A 14,026-nucleotide genomic window follows, 5' to 3' on the forward strand; every position below is an offset into this window, starting at 1 on the left:
GGATGGACTTCAGGCAGGTGCAAAGACGGTACAGGTGTGGGCTCCAGACAGGTGGAATGACTGGATGTATGGATGCAGAGCCAGTGTCATCGGAGTGTGGAGGCAGGAGAGGCGAGGCAGGCAGGCATCAGGGGCCATGTGGGCTCCAGGGAGCACATACATTGTGTCCCAGCCAGTGGCCTCCTGTTCTTCCTAGAACACACCATGCACTTTCCCCTCTCTGGGCCTTTGCACTTGGTGTTGGCTCTTCTTGGACTATTCCTGCCACACATGCGCCACAATCTGCCCTCACTTCTCAAGCCTCAGCTTCGCTGGCACCTCCTCCAGGAGGCTTCCCAGATCACACCTGCTACCAGAGCTCCTCCCCCTGTCCTATGGCCCCCATGCCTCACTCTTCTTTGGTTTAATTCTTACAGCATTTCCACTACCAGAAGGAACATGTATTGATTTGTTTATCAGTCTAACCCCCCTTAATTCCTCTGGGGCAGGATTTGGTCTCCTTGGTTCACTGCCTGTCCCCAGCTTCCCCAAATATACCAGGCACAGGGGCCCTCAGCAGTTCTCTGTTGCCTGAATGAGTGGATGGGCACGGCCATTACTGTGATGATCTATGGAAGGCGGTAGCAGCGCTTAGCACAAGCTCTGGGTTCTGCATTTTGCTAAGCTCCTTGTTTGTGTCTCCATCTGACTGGGGAAATGGGAGCCAGGGGTCAGGGTGGCCACACCATAGTGGGGCTGGGCTGTGGACCCCTGTCTGAGCCCGAGGTCCAGTTGGGAGCCCAGCTGGGTCCCTGGCAAATGCTGGGAAAGGAGTGGGCAGCTTGTGGGTTTTGGCCCCAGACTATGGAGCCAGACAAGTGTTCTGGGCAGACTCAGATCTTGTGCAAGGGGTGCGTGGGAGGGACCTGCCTGCGCCAGACCCCCTCGAGGGACCCTCTTGCCCCAGTTCTGCCTTCTCTAGAGGGAAGGAAGATTCTCACCTTCTAGCTGGCTGCAACAGGAACTGCCACCCCCCACCCCTAAGTTTGCAAAACTCAGCCTGGTGGGGAAATGAAGGGCTGGCTTGCTAACCACAGTGAAGACTCGTTTGCAAAGGCAAAGCAGGGGCAGCGGGCCCTTCTCTGCCCCCAGCAGAGGGACTGGCTTCCGCAGGCCCTGCCTCACAGGAACCCGTCACCCCTGGGCTCGGGAGCTTGGAGACAGTTCCAGCTGTGGGCTTTATAGTCGTTCAGCTGCAGACTTCTCCTGTTAAACGGGAGTAAGGAGAATAATACTGTGGAGCTATCATAAAACTCAAATGAGGAAATGCATGCAAAGTCTTCTGCAGTGCCTCCTTGTGACTACGTGGGGGACATTAGCCATCATAATCGTGGTGGTTGTAGACCTTGCCAGCATCCCTTTCCTGGCCTCTCCTCCACATAGTAGCCGATTTACAGGAGTTATCCTCAGGTTAAGCAACAGGCAAAAAAAAAAGAATGAATATCTCCTAATGCTTGCTCTTCTTTTCCTTTTTTTAGAAGAATTTGCCATTTTAGTTAAACTTCGGTGAACAGCCTGAGATGGAGCTGACTGAGAGCATAGTGAGGGCCAGACCCCATTCCTACAAAGCTGGGGAGTGAGACAGAGTCCTGCCTTGTCTGGAGGTGGGGACTGTGGGTGCCCCGCTAGCTGTGAGGGAGCAGGGCGAGTGCCAGAATGGGAGGGTGGTCCTGTGCCAGAGGTCCGGGCGTGCCCAGCAGGAGCTGTTTGAAGGCTCCTGGTGTGCCCATGGTGTGCCCTGCTCGCAGGGTGCTGGGCTGCAGCGCTAACGCAGGGGAATGAGTAATTACCGTCAATGCGATGGGAGCCAGGAAAGGGGAAGTCAGAAGAGGAAGGGAAGCCCTCCCTGACCGGGGCGTTTGAGCTGGGCCTGGAGCTGAGGGGAATGTTCTTTCCTGCCCTTGGGCTCCTTCCCTACAGGGGAAACTTGCAGTGTGAGGGCACCTTTGGGGTTTAAGGACCCCGTGAAAGCCCAGGATGAAATCGCCCCTTTAAGAAGGAGGATGTTACCTCTTGATGCAGGGCTTTCTTGACCAGGCGGGGTGGCGGGGGTGGGGTGCGGGACAGGACCAGGGGTGTGGTGTGTTCACCAGGCTCTGACAGGGCTTCTGGAACCAGGCCCTCCTCGTGTAGGCTGTCCACGTCCCTCTGAGCCCTCCCCCTTGGTCATGGCTCCGTCGGTCAGCTGCAGTGTCCGGCCAGTGTGGCCCAGTCCCTGCTGGTGCACCGGGAGGTGTCTGGAAGTCCCAGGCCTGTTCTGACGACTGACAAATGGAAAGGGCATTTCTGCCTGCTTTATCTAATCACTGGCATCGGCAGTGCAAACCCTGAATACTTTTGGCATCTCTCTCCACCCATGGACACTTGGCTTCATAAAAAGTACGCACCGGTAGCCAGAATCTATCCTGTCCGCCCCAGGGTTTTCTGAGGGGCCAGCAGCCGGCTGGAAATTGGCAATGGGGAGGGGAGGGCTGGGCTCGCCTGTCCGCAGGGCTCCGTGAGACACCCCCAGGCACTGCCGTGTTGTGTTTGGCACCATGGCTCAGCCAGGTGGCCCCGAGTGGATGACCTCACTTTCCTGAGCCGTCTCTGGAAAAAGGGGGTTTGTTCCTACGGTTGGAGGGAGGATCCAGGAGGCGGTGAAGTCAGCTCTGGCACCTAATAAATATTCCCTAGGGAGGGCCTGGTCTGTTCTGTCCACATCAGACGTCTTTGCCCTTGGGCTTGACCTTGGCAGCGTTGCGTTTTCTGCTGGCAGAGTTGGCAGGTCAGTCTCCGTAGAAGCGGGTGTGGGTGGCCTCGGAGAGCCCCGTCTCTGGAGCTGGTCCCCAGCTCACCTAACCTGCTGGAGCCTCAGTTTCCTCTCTTACAAATTGGGGGTGTTGATAACAGTGGCCACTCGCCTCTTAGGGTGGCAGGGAGGCACCACTGAGATGATGGACACTAGGCACTTGGCTAGTGGTCAGTGGACCACACACTCCCAGAGCTGCCACTGCCCACAGGGGCTTCTGGGCCAGGATCCTTCGAGGACGCGTCTGCGTGGAAGGATCCAGCAGGACCGACCAGGCCAGGGCGAGGTCTGAGAGGGGGAGGTATTCCTTGGAAAGGACGCATCTTTCCCTGCGTAGTGGGTAAGAGTGCAGGCTTCGGAGCTAGACCGCTGGGGTTCGAATCCTGGCTGGACCCGTGTGGCCTTGGACAAGTCCTTGAACCTCTGCCTCATTGTCCCTCTCTGGGAAATACAGATGGCCATCTCGGCCTCCTGTGAGCACACCTGTATCAGGATCTCTGGTTTGCTGCCTGGCTGTGCTAGGTGTTTCTACAAACATGGTTCCCCTGCTCTTTCTCCTCGTTGGTTTCCTCTGAAGCTAAAAGGTCCCAGGTAGGAGGATGAGGACCAGCATTTTCCACGGGAGGATTCACTATCAGTCAACTTCTAGAATTTTCTTTACCCCAAGTGGTCAAAGTGGAGATAATTGTCGATGTTCTCAGAACGGTTCTTTCCCTATAAAAAATGAAGGGCAAACCATCAGATTCGAAGAATGAGCGTATGTTTCTGGGCAGTGCTGCTGCCTGGACTGCGGTGGGGAAGGGTGTGATGAAATGAGAGGCTGTTGTTGGAAGGGGCGGGGGTTTGTGTTTGCTCTTCTGTGGGGGCTGAGAACACTTGGATTCCTTGCAGACGTTCATAGAAACTGTGTTCTCGGTTGTCTTTGTCCTTTGCGAATGGGTGGGCCCCCACGCCAGGCCCAGCAATGCCACTTCCTCTGGGTTTCAATGGCTGCCTTATCAGGAGGCAGCACAAGCATCTATTTCTGGTCTGGCTAGAAATAGTATGGACGGTGGCAGAAAGTGCAGAGCTGGCTTCTAGGATGGTGCGGTGGCCTACGGGGTGGGAGTGAGGAATGCTCTCTCCAGTGTCCCCCAGGGGGACTGTGCCCCGGGTGCCATGGCAAAGCATGCTTTCCATGCAGTGCCAGGGAACACAAGTCAGTGGCAGGGACACAATTCCCTTGAGGGTCCTTTATGGCCTTCCTGATCACGTCAAGGAGAACATATGTTTGGGGGAAGCATGTGTGTGTGTGTGGTGGTTTTTTTTTTTTAACTTTTTTGATACTCTATTTTTTTAAAATATACTTTATTGATTTTTTACAGAGAGGAAGGGAGAGGGATAGAGAGTTAGAAACATCGATGAGAGAGAAACATCGATCAGCTGCCTCCTGCACACCCCCTACTGGGGATGTGCCCGCAACCAAGGTACATGCCCTTGACCAGAATCGAACCTGGGACCCTTCAGTCTGCAGGCTGATGCTCTACCCATTGAGCCAAACCGGTCAGGGCGATACTCTATTTTTTAATTGAAGATTTGAGATAATTGTAGATTCACATAAAGAGAGATCCATGTAGACTTGACCCAATTTCCCTTTCAAAACTATAGTGAGAAATCACAGCCAGGATATTGGCTTTGATTCAATCCATTGCCAGTTTTACCCAGTTTCCCAAGTTTTACCTGTGCTCTGTGTGTGTGCTTAGTTCTATGTAATTTTGTCACGTGTTGGTTCTTGCACCCACCACCACAGTCAATATTCAGAACAGTTCCATCCTCAGGTTCCCTCCTCATAGCCACACCCGCCTCTATTTCTAACATTTGAATGCGTCTCTTTCTGAAAGACGTACGTTTTCTTTAATAAGATATCACATACCTATGGTAAGACGCACAAACGGTGGGTATAGGCTCAGATTTACACATGACCCCCACCCTTACCGGGTTGGATCTAGACCGTCCCCAAGCTCCGAATCTGACTGCTCCCCGAGGTAGCCAGCGCCCCTGTCTTCTGTCTCTTTCTGTGAGTCCTTCTGTGGCTCACTCGGCCTCACTCCCTCTAACCACTGCTTCTCTCCCTTTATGGCGCAGAGCTGTGCTGAGGGCTGTACCTTAGGCATCCACAGTTTCTACGCAGAATTTAGTCAGTTGTCCCGTTTCCACTGACTTTAGCCCCTAGAGTGCTGAGGAGCGCAATCGCGCTCCTCCTGTCTTTCGCCAAAAGTGCCGGGAGTGCTATCGCGCTCCTCCTGCAGTGTCACTGTTAGATGCTAGTAGTTCACTCTTTATTGACAGATGGCACCTAAGTGCAGATTACTTATGATGCCGAATGTTTGTAGTTTTAAAATTGACCATTGGCATTTATCTGCCTAATTTTTTACAGGCACTACGATTTTATGAAGTTTACTCAGATTTTGTAGCCCTAAAGCTTCGAAATGGCGTCCAGTTCTAAGTCTGCTTTTATTAGTGATGATGATATTGCTAAATATGTCAATTCTTGCTGTGAAGATGACGATTTTGTGGAAGATATTGGAGAAGGGTGTCCCTCTATTTTAACTTTATATGTTTTGTTCAAATTTTTTTTCTACTAGTATTTTATAATACAATCAGCAGACAATATATGTCAAAGATGAAAACAAATGTAGTAAAGGTTTCCTTAAGTTTTTGAATATGTAACTTCATTTACTTGCGATTCATAATTTTTTTCCTAAACTGCTGTAAAATCAGCAAAAATGCCTTGGCAATTTTAGCATAGTTCCTAGGATATTGGTTGGCACTCAAAGGGTTAGTTTACAATTCCTATAATATAGGACTAGAGGCCCGATGCACGAAATTTGTGCAAGAGTAGGCCTTCCTTCCCCCAGCTGCCGGCACCAGCTTCCCTCCGGCTGCCAGTAGGCACCCGGGACCTGGGCTTCCTTTGTAGCCCTGGCTTCGGTCTGGAAGGTCGTCCAGTCGAATTAGCATATTACGCTTTTATTAATATAGATGGGTGAGATGTTTTTTTAACCAAAGGCATAAACTTATTCTTAAAATATAGCTCAAGTGAAAAGGGTGAGTTGATTTTAAGACAAATATTAGACAAACAGTGCCAGCGCTATGCAGATATGACAAGCTTTATAAAGTTGATAATCAAATGACTGAAATGTGAGAAATAGTGTCAGAAACAGAAGTATATGGCTCCAAAAAAACCAAAAGTAAAAACTGGTCAGTCTGGGAGGGTGGGGGGAAGGGAAATCTGTATTTTATTTTCATATAGGAGGCTCTCCTGTGTAGTTTTGATATGCAGAACTGGTTTAAAGCAAAACAAATTAACATTTTAAGAGGCTTTGTATAAAGTGATAAGTCCTTCCGTGCCTTAACGATTTTGTCTTTTCTGCATTCCATCTGTTTTACACCTAATACATGTCTTAAAATTGACTTACTCTTTTTAACTTAAATTTATAAAGAAGAAATTTTGATCTCATCATTTAGAGGAGCTAGATGAGTATTTTTCCAAGTCACATGAAAATACATCACAATTAAGACATAACACAATGTGTGTGCCATTTAAAGTCATCTCGCATGTCGCATGCATGAAATTATTCTCATTTTGTTTCCAGCAGGAGGGAGTCGACATCAAATTTGGGTGACACTATAACAGTGAATATGTAAAGAATTATCTGATGGTCCGTGTTTGCGTTTTAACTGGCCAGGTCATAAAGCTCCCGTTTCTCTCCTCTTCCCAAGTGTGGAAACAATAGAGAACCGAGACACAGGTAACTGGTGAATGGCGCTGAGAAGGTCTGCTCTGTGTTTGAGCTGCCTGGAGAGTCTGTGGCCTCTGACCCCTGACTTGCTCACTCTGTCACTGGGACTGTGGGATGCCCAGGGGCATCTTAGAAGCAGCTGCCCGCAGGGAGTAGGGCAGAGCCTGTGGTTCCTGGGGCATAGATTGAACCATATCTGGACTAGAAGGCTGAGCTGGGCATGCCCAGTTCCTTCTTGCAGACATTCCTGTTGGAGTGAATTCCCTGCTCGCCTGGGGAGAGGGAGTTCCCAGAGGAAAGGGAAGCTTGGTCGGTTTCTCCAGGATCACTTAAAACTCTTAAATACCCACCAGACGGTCCAGCAAACATTTCTGGGTGATTACACAGCTTCATAGGAACAGCTACCTAATTATTTGCGTGTTGTTATTGAGTCTCTCCACGGGGAAGTGTGAGGCTGGAGTGTTGTCCACTGGCTGTCCACATAGTCTCAGCAATTGTTCATTATTTTTGAACAAAGATGAGGGCAGTCCCTCCCTCCATTTCTAGGCTTTAAAATGATTTTAATATATAAAACTCACAGAACAGTTTACGTCTGACTAAGTTCTTTTAGGTATATCTTACCTGTGGGGTAGATACTATTTCCCCATTTGACAGATGAGAAAGCAGAGGCAGAGCCAGAATAAAGAAACCCACCTCGAGTCGCATAGTTCGGGTAGGTGGAGTTCGACTTGAAGCGCATGTCTGCTAGATTCTTGTAAAGTTGGGCTCTTTCTGCTCTCCCAGGTTAGACCTTCTCTAACGACGTGTGCTGCAGCGAATCACACTTTTTTTTTTCTGGCTTCAAGGTCGGCTGTCGCTATGCATTTGAAAGAACCCACGCCCCTGAGTTTTTCAAGCAGGGTCCTTCCCGAGACCCGGCGCTGAGACAAAGTGAAACCACCAGCCGTGGTGAAGGTGTCGTAGAAAGGTGGATGAGGGAACGTTCATCCCAGTAGCCAATCTCAGCTTGACTGAGACCTCCTGGGACCACAGAGCTTTTAGCTCGTGTAATTGCATCTTGGTTGCAGAACAGCTCCGTGAAGGAGGTTTTGTTATCACTGTGTGTGCAGGTGAGGGAGGAGCAGAGGTGACTTGCCCAAGCCCCCACCTGCCTTTGCGGAGCTGAGCAGGGACTTGAAGGTCTCTGCTCTCCAGGGCTCCCTCCTGTCCCGTCACCAGGTTCACTCCAGCCGTCAGAACCCAGCCAGGACGCTTGCCCTCAGAGAAGCCTTTCTCCCCGCTGCTGGGGAGCAGTCCCAGTGTAGATGGTGGCTCGCTCCTCTGAGATGTAGGTTGACGTGTTCCTGTGCCGGTTTGGACAGGGTCTGTCCTCCCTTCCAGGCTTTGAGCTCCCGGGGGTGGGGACTGGGCCTGTCTGCTTCGTCCCCGCTCGCTCTCAGCGTGATCTCAGTCACTACCTGGCTCATCGAATGACAGAAAGTAGGAGAGGAGGGTGGGCTTCATGTGGGAAGGTGCACAGGCCAAGCCTTGGCTGTCTCTTCTCCCCGCGAATCCGTCTGGCGCTTCCTTGAAGATGCCTTGTTAAGCTTGCTGGCAGATGGTGCCCCTGGAGGCTGAGTGTGGGAATTGGGAAAAAGGCCTTCACACACGTGCCTGGTGTGAAGGTAGGAGGAAGTCCAGGCGGGGTGGCGGGCAGCCTGAGAGGGGCCCAGAAGCAACAGTGGGAGGAGAGAGGAAACAGGAGTTTGAAGAACAGGGTCACGTGGGCAGTCAGCAAAGGGGGTGGTAGAGTTAGGCAGGGAGGGGGCTGAAAACCCAACTGCGCGCCTGCAGGTGACTGGTGGGGAGGGCAGCGGGCGGTCACGGGACCTGGGGAAGACCAGGTGACGCTGGGAAGGGGGGAGGGTTGTGCAAAGATGAGGCCTTGCTGCTATGGCTGTTATCTTACTTCTTCAAGCAGGAAGCACGGCTGCTGAGCCCCACCGCACCAGCGTGCAGGGTTTGAGCTCTGGCCACCACAGCCTACTTTGAGAATAAAGTCAGTCTTCTGAATGACTGTGTGTCACAAATTCTAACCAGTGCAAATCGGTGGTAATTTTTTTTTTTTTTACCTTTTCTCACACTTTTAGACACACATGCACTTGTACAAACACAGGCATCCCTTCTTAGCTGAGCCCACTGCATTCCTGAACACGTGATGGAGAGCATCGTTTTTGGACAGCACAGCAGTATAGCGTCCTTATTACATGGATACAAATGTAGTGCATTAACCAACTGATCAGATTTGCCCAGTATTGCTTAACACCCTTAAACGTCTAGAAGCCAGCACATCAAATACGTCTGCATTGACAGCAACAAATATCTAATCATTTGTCACTTTAATGCACTGTTACTGGGCATGTTTGTGAAAATTCCATAGGATACTCTATGGTATTGGTTCTGAAATTCATTTATTCTTATTCTGTCCTCTACTCTGTAACTTCATAGACACGGCAATGAAATAGTCTGTGAAAAATACTACAGATGTCATCTAAATTGGACTCTGGTCGTTTGCTTGTTGGAAGGCAATGCTACGGCTCAAGAAAGACGCACTAAGCAGGCGGGACCTTGGGTTAGTTAGATGCATGAGGACTTTCAACACGAAAGCACTGGACTTGAAGCGCCTGTTGCAGCTGATATACACCGGTATTCCCCTGGGTGCCTGTAGGTGTGGTCTCAGCACAGGTGCATTTGGGATCAACAATGTTTAGAGGTTATAGTGGATATTCAGATAGTGAGAATTTGAGTAGCAATGGACACCTGTGTATCATATTTGCATGCACACGTGTGTGCATACATGTGGTTAAGCAAATACCTACAGACACAGGCACATACATCCAGATCCTATCTACATACGCCGTGGTGGAGTTTTTTCCCACAGTAGTACACATGGATCTGCCTCTTCAATTCCCACAATAGATAAATCGAGAGACTGTTTTTCTCATGCCTTACATGAGCAGCTTTGTTCAATTGCATTAATCTTAAAAATAATAGCTAATAAGAGTTTAGAAGTTCGTACATCTTTATGAGTTAAAATCAGGCACTATTTTAACACACACATGTGCATACACAGACACAGACACATGCTCATTTAATCCTCAAAGAGCTCTTAGTGCTTCGATTGGTCACCTGGAGGCATGGAGAGGTGAGGCTCCTGCCTGAAGCCACCTTGAACTTGAACCCAGGTGGGCTGGTTCCTGAGTCCATCCACTAACCACCAGCCACAAGCTTCTTAGGACTTAGAAAGCCTCTGGGAACATGTGAGTTTGCAACCCCAGCGCTGGTCAAAACGTTGGTTTGGGATTAACTTGTTTGAGTGCTAAAGGCCTTCCCCTCCTCCCTGCTCCACACCCCATGGGTGCCCTTGAGTGGTGTAAGATCAAGTGCAGGGCACGTCAACCAAAGTGCTCAGCAGGCCCCTCAGACTGCTGATCACCATAGAAAACCATCCCCGCTGGTGAGGGATTTGCTTCCTGCCTTCTTGAGGCTCCTGTCAATCAAGGGGGTGGCCAAAGGGTGGGCAGTCTCTGGTGCCCATGGAGCTGGCCCCTGCCCACCCAGGAGGCCTGGGAAGTGGTAGTGACAGCTGTGAAGGGCTTGGTGGGGGCTCCATCTCTGTCTTCTCATGGAGCCCCAGCCACAGGCTCATGCTCAGCAGGTGACTTTACACCTTTCCGGCTCAGGTTGATGGCTGGGAACCTCACCATTTCCCCTGCAGCCCTGAGGGTGTAGTTAGTGGAGGGTTGCTTTTCATTCTGAGGAGATATTGAAAGCAGGTGAATTGAAAGCAGGTGTTCAAATACAGGCTTGTACGTGAATGTTCATAGCTACAAGGTGGAAACAACCCAGTGTCCATCAGTGGGTGATTGGACAATGGAATATTATTCATCCACAGAAAGGAGCAAAGCCCTGACACAGGTTAGAGCAGGGGTCCTCAAACTTTTTAAACAGTTCACTGTCCCTCAGACCGTTGGAGGGCCGGACTATATAGTTTAAAAAAAAACTATGAACAAATTCCTATGCACACTGCACATATCTTATTTTGAAGTAAAAAAACAAAACGGGAACAAATACAATATTTGTATTTGCATGTGGCCCGCGGGCCGTAGTTTGAGGACCCCTGGGTTAGAGTATGGATGAGCCTTGAGGACATTATGCCGAGAGAGAGAAGCCAAGCACAAAAGACCACATGTTACATGATTCCATTTATATGAAATGTCCAGAATAGACAAATCTGTAGAGACAGATTTACACAGGGGCTGGTGTGGGGCTGAGGGGAAGGTGGGGAGTGACAGCTAAAGGGTTGGGTTTCTCTGTGCTAATGAAAATGTTATTAAAACACATTGCGGCCTGTAGTTTTATTGCTAGCTTTACCCAGTGGCCAGATAAGTTTCTATTGAACGAGTACAAAAAACGTTTTACATAAATGTTAAAGGCACGCTTTAGTTGTAAATACCCATTGCATTTTGATGTTATTGCATGTTTTTATAAGCTAATATCTTTTTAAAGAATTCTCATGATTGGCCACAAACCTTAGAACAGAAAACGTGAGAATTCTCGTGATCCGTCTGCAATGTGTTAAATTGACTGTGGTGGTGTCTGTGAATGCACTGAAAGCTACTGAACTGTACATTTTAAGTGGATGAGTTGTATAGTATGTGAACTATCTATAATAATAAAAGCATAATATGCTAATTAGACCGGAAATACTTCCAGATAAAGCTGGGGCTGCGAGGGAAGCCTGGGTCCCGGGTGCCAGAGGGAAGCCGGTGCTGGCAGTGGGGGAAGGAAGGCCTACTCTTGAACAAATTTTGTGCATCGGGCCTCTAGTATCTTAATTAAGACATTAGAGAGAGAGAGAGAGAGAGAACGAGAACACACTGATATCTGTAACTCCAGACCCACCTGCTGGTCTGAGATACCTTTGGAACTACCTTTGGGTATACAGGGCAGTCACATCTTGTCCTGTCTCCCTGCAGTGGCTCTGCTGGGGGAGCCAAGGGAAGCTGATTTCTTCAGTAACTGGTATTTGTCCGCATTCATCACCATTTTGCCTACACTAGAGAGCCAGTGGGCCATTGCCCCCTCAGACATAATGATCCCTGCATCCCGTGGGGTGGCACAGAAATGGATCGTCTCACCTAGCAGAGGCTGCTGAGGGCTCACCCCGATTGCTGTAGCATTCTCTTCTGCAAGCTGAGGGCAGTGTGGTGTGAACACTGCAGCCCTCTGCCTGAGGCCTGGAGAGTTAAGGCCCCAGACGCAGCCCTCGACCTACAGCAGATAGGGATTGCGGGGTAAAGACCCCAGCTCCCTCGCTTCTCAGTGAAGTGAACTCTGAAGACTGTCAGAGGGCCCCGTGGGCGCCATCTTGCTCCTCCACTGCTGTTTTCTGGGATCACCTCCCCAATTAACTGCTTGTGCTCAAGTCCTTGTCCCAGGGTCTGTTTCTGGGGAAAGCCAAACCAAGACACCTGAGAAACCTAATTCACTCATTCCACAGAGGTCTGCGTTTCTGCTCTGAGCCAGGCCCTGAGGTAGGCGGCTGTGAGGCTCCGGTTGTAAAGGGACAGACACAGTCGCTGTTCTCCTGGGGCCTAGAGGAGGGAGCAGATACACAGGTGAACAAGTAAACCTATAAATGCAAACGGTGCTAGTCAGGAACTTTATAGCACAGATATAAAAATAGCAGGCCGCGTCAATTCAGGGAGGTGGAGAGGGAGGCAGTTTGGGGATAAGTCACGTAAATGGGATCTGATGTGGGCAGGAGGCAGCCTGTGTGTGCACGAGTGCGGTGGGCCTTCCTGTTGGAGCACAGTGGGGCGAGGGCCGCATATCCTAATGTTGCTTCTCATTGTCACTTGCTTGACCACAAGAAGCAATATGAGGGTTCAAATCCTGGTTCTTCCACTTGCCAGCTGGTGACCCTGGCCAGGGGACTCCATGCCACAGTTTCCTCATTTATGAGCTAGGGACAGTCAGTGTACCTGCGTCACAGTGTGGTGAGCATTGAGAAGTCAACGCAGAGGTGCTGTCTTGGCCCACCCAGATGGCATTAGCAGGCCTGTACACCGCCCCCCACCCCCGCCCCCCCCATCCCGCGCACACAGCTGCTGAAGGCAAGGAGAACAAGAGGCCAGCCCTCCTGCCCCCAAGAGAACTCACGGGGCTCTGGACCCATGGTTCAGAGCCCTGTGCCAACAGGCTGAAGACCGCAGCCTAATTTAGCTTTCTTCCGCCCCGACCTGCTCCCACACTCCTCCTCCTGTGAGCATCCCGCGCCCCGCCCCCCCCCCCCACCCACCCAGTGAACACCTGAACAAGAATCCCTGCCTCGCTCAGAAAGCATTAGCACTGTAAGAGTTTTACACGATTGTCATTGCCTTTATTTTTACCCAGGATGAGACTGGTGTGTCTGTAAGACTCGTCAGGACCTGGACCAAGTACATTCAGCAGAATGTCTGGCTGATGGTTAAAAGTAGGATGAATAGCTAGTTCATGTTCATGAACAGGAATTTTCAATATGTCAGTTCTTCCCAACTTGATCTACAGATTCAACACAATCTCAATAAAAAGTCCAGCAAGCTATTGTGTGGCTATTGATAAACTGACCCTAAAGTTTATGTGGAGAGGCAAAAGGCCCACAGAGAGCCAGCACAATAGCGAAGAACAAAGCCAGAGGACGGATGCTACCCCCCTGCGAGGCTTACTGTAAAGCCATAGCTATCAAGACTGTGGCATCAGCGAAAGAATGAGCAAATAGAAATGGAACAGGACAGAGAGCATAGAGATAGACCCACCCAAATATCGTCAACTGACCGCTTACAAAGGAGCAAAAGCAATTCAATGGAGGAAGCATAGTCTTTTCAGAAGCATGAAGAGTAAGCCAGTACATATGGGGGGGAGGGGGGGGCGGGGAGAGACAGAAAGGGTCAGGATGACATAATGGAGGAGACCAGTCCTGGCTGAGGAAGGTGGATGCCTGCAGCCCTCACCTGGGACAGGGCTGGCCTCCACAGGGTGCTTGCATTTGCTGAAGTGAAAGACAGAGTATGGCAGATCAGGGCCTTTTGCATCGTTAGGTGGCTGCTTGTATTTCATTGTCTTTCTGTCCCATGTGTTGCTTTCCCTCTGTCTGACTTTGTGTGTGTGTGTGTGTGTGTGTTTGCATCTCTCTCCTTGTCTGAGTGGCTTGCCCTCTGTTCGTTCTGCTGTCTGTCCCTCTTTTGCCCTGTGTTGGGTGTCTCCGATTGTGTTTGTTCGTATCTGTGTGTGTGTGTCTCTCTGTCTCCCTCTCCCTCGTCCCCATTTCTAGTGCTGTCCCTGTCTGTGTCCCCATCTCCCTCTGTCAACAACTACTCACTAGGCTGCACCG

The 14,026-nt window shown here is 50.2% G+C and overlaps 1 protein-coding gene across 1 annotated transcript in view; it reads left to right on the forward strand.

Annotated features, from left to right (window-relative positions):
- Positions 1–14,026, forward strand: part of PLCG2 (phospholipase C gamma 2) — a 140,465-nt gene that overhangs the window by 36,125 nt on the left and 90,314 nt on the right. The window lies entirely within an intron of this gene.

The sequence above is a fragment of the Myotis nattereri genome (assembly GCF_964212035.1).
Source record: "Myotis nattereri genome assembly, chromosome: 15".
In the NCBI taxonomy this organism is placed as follows: Eukaryota; Metazoa; Chordata; class Mammalia; order Chiroptera; family Vespertilionidae; genus Myotis; species Myotis nattereri.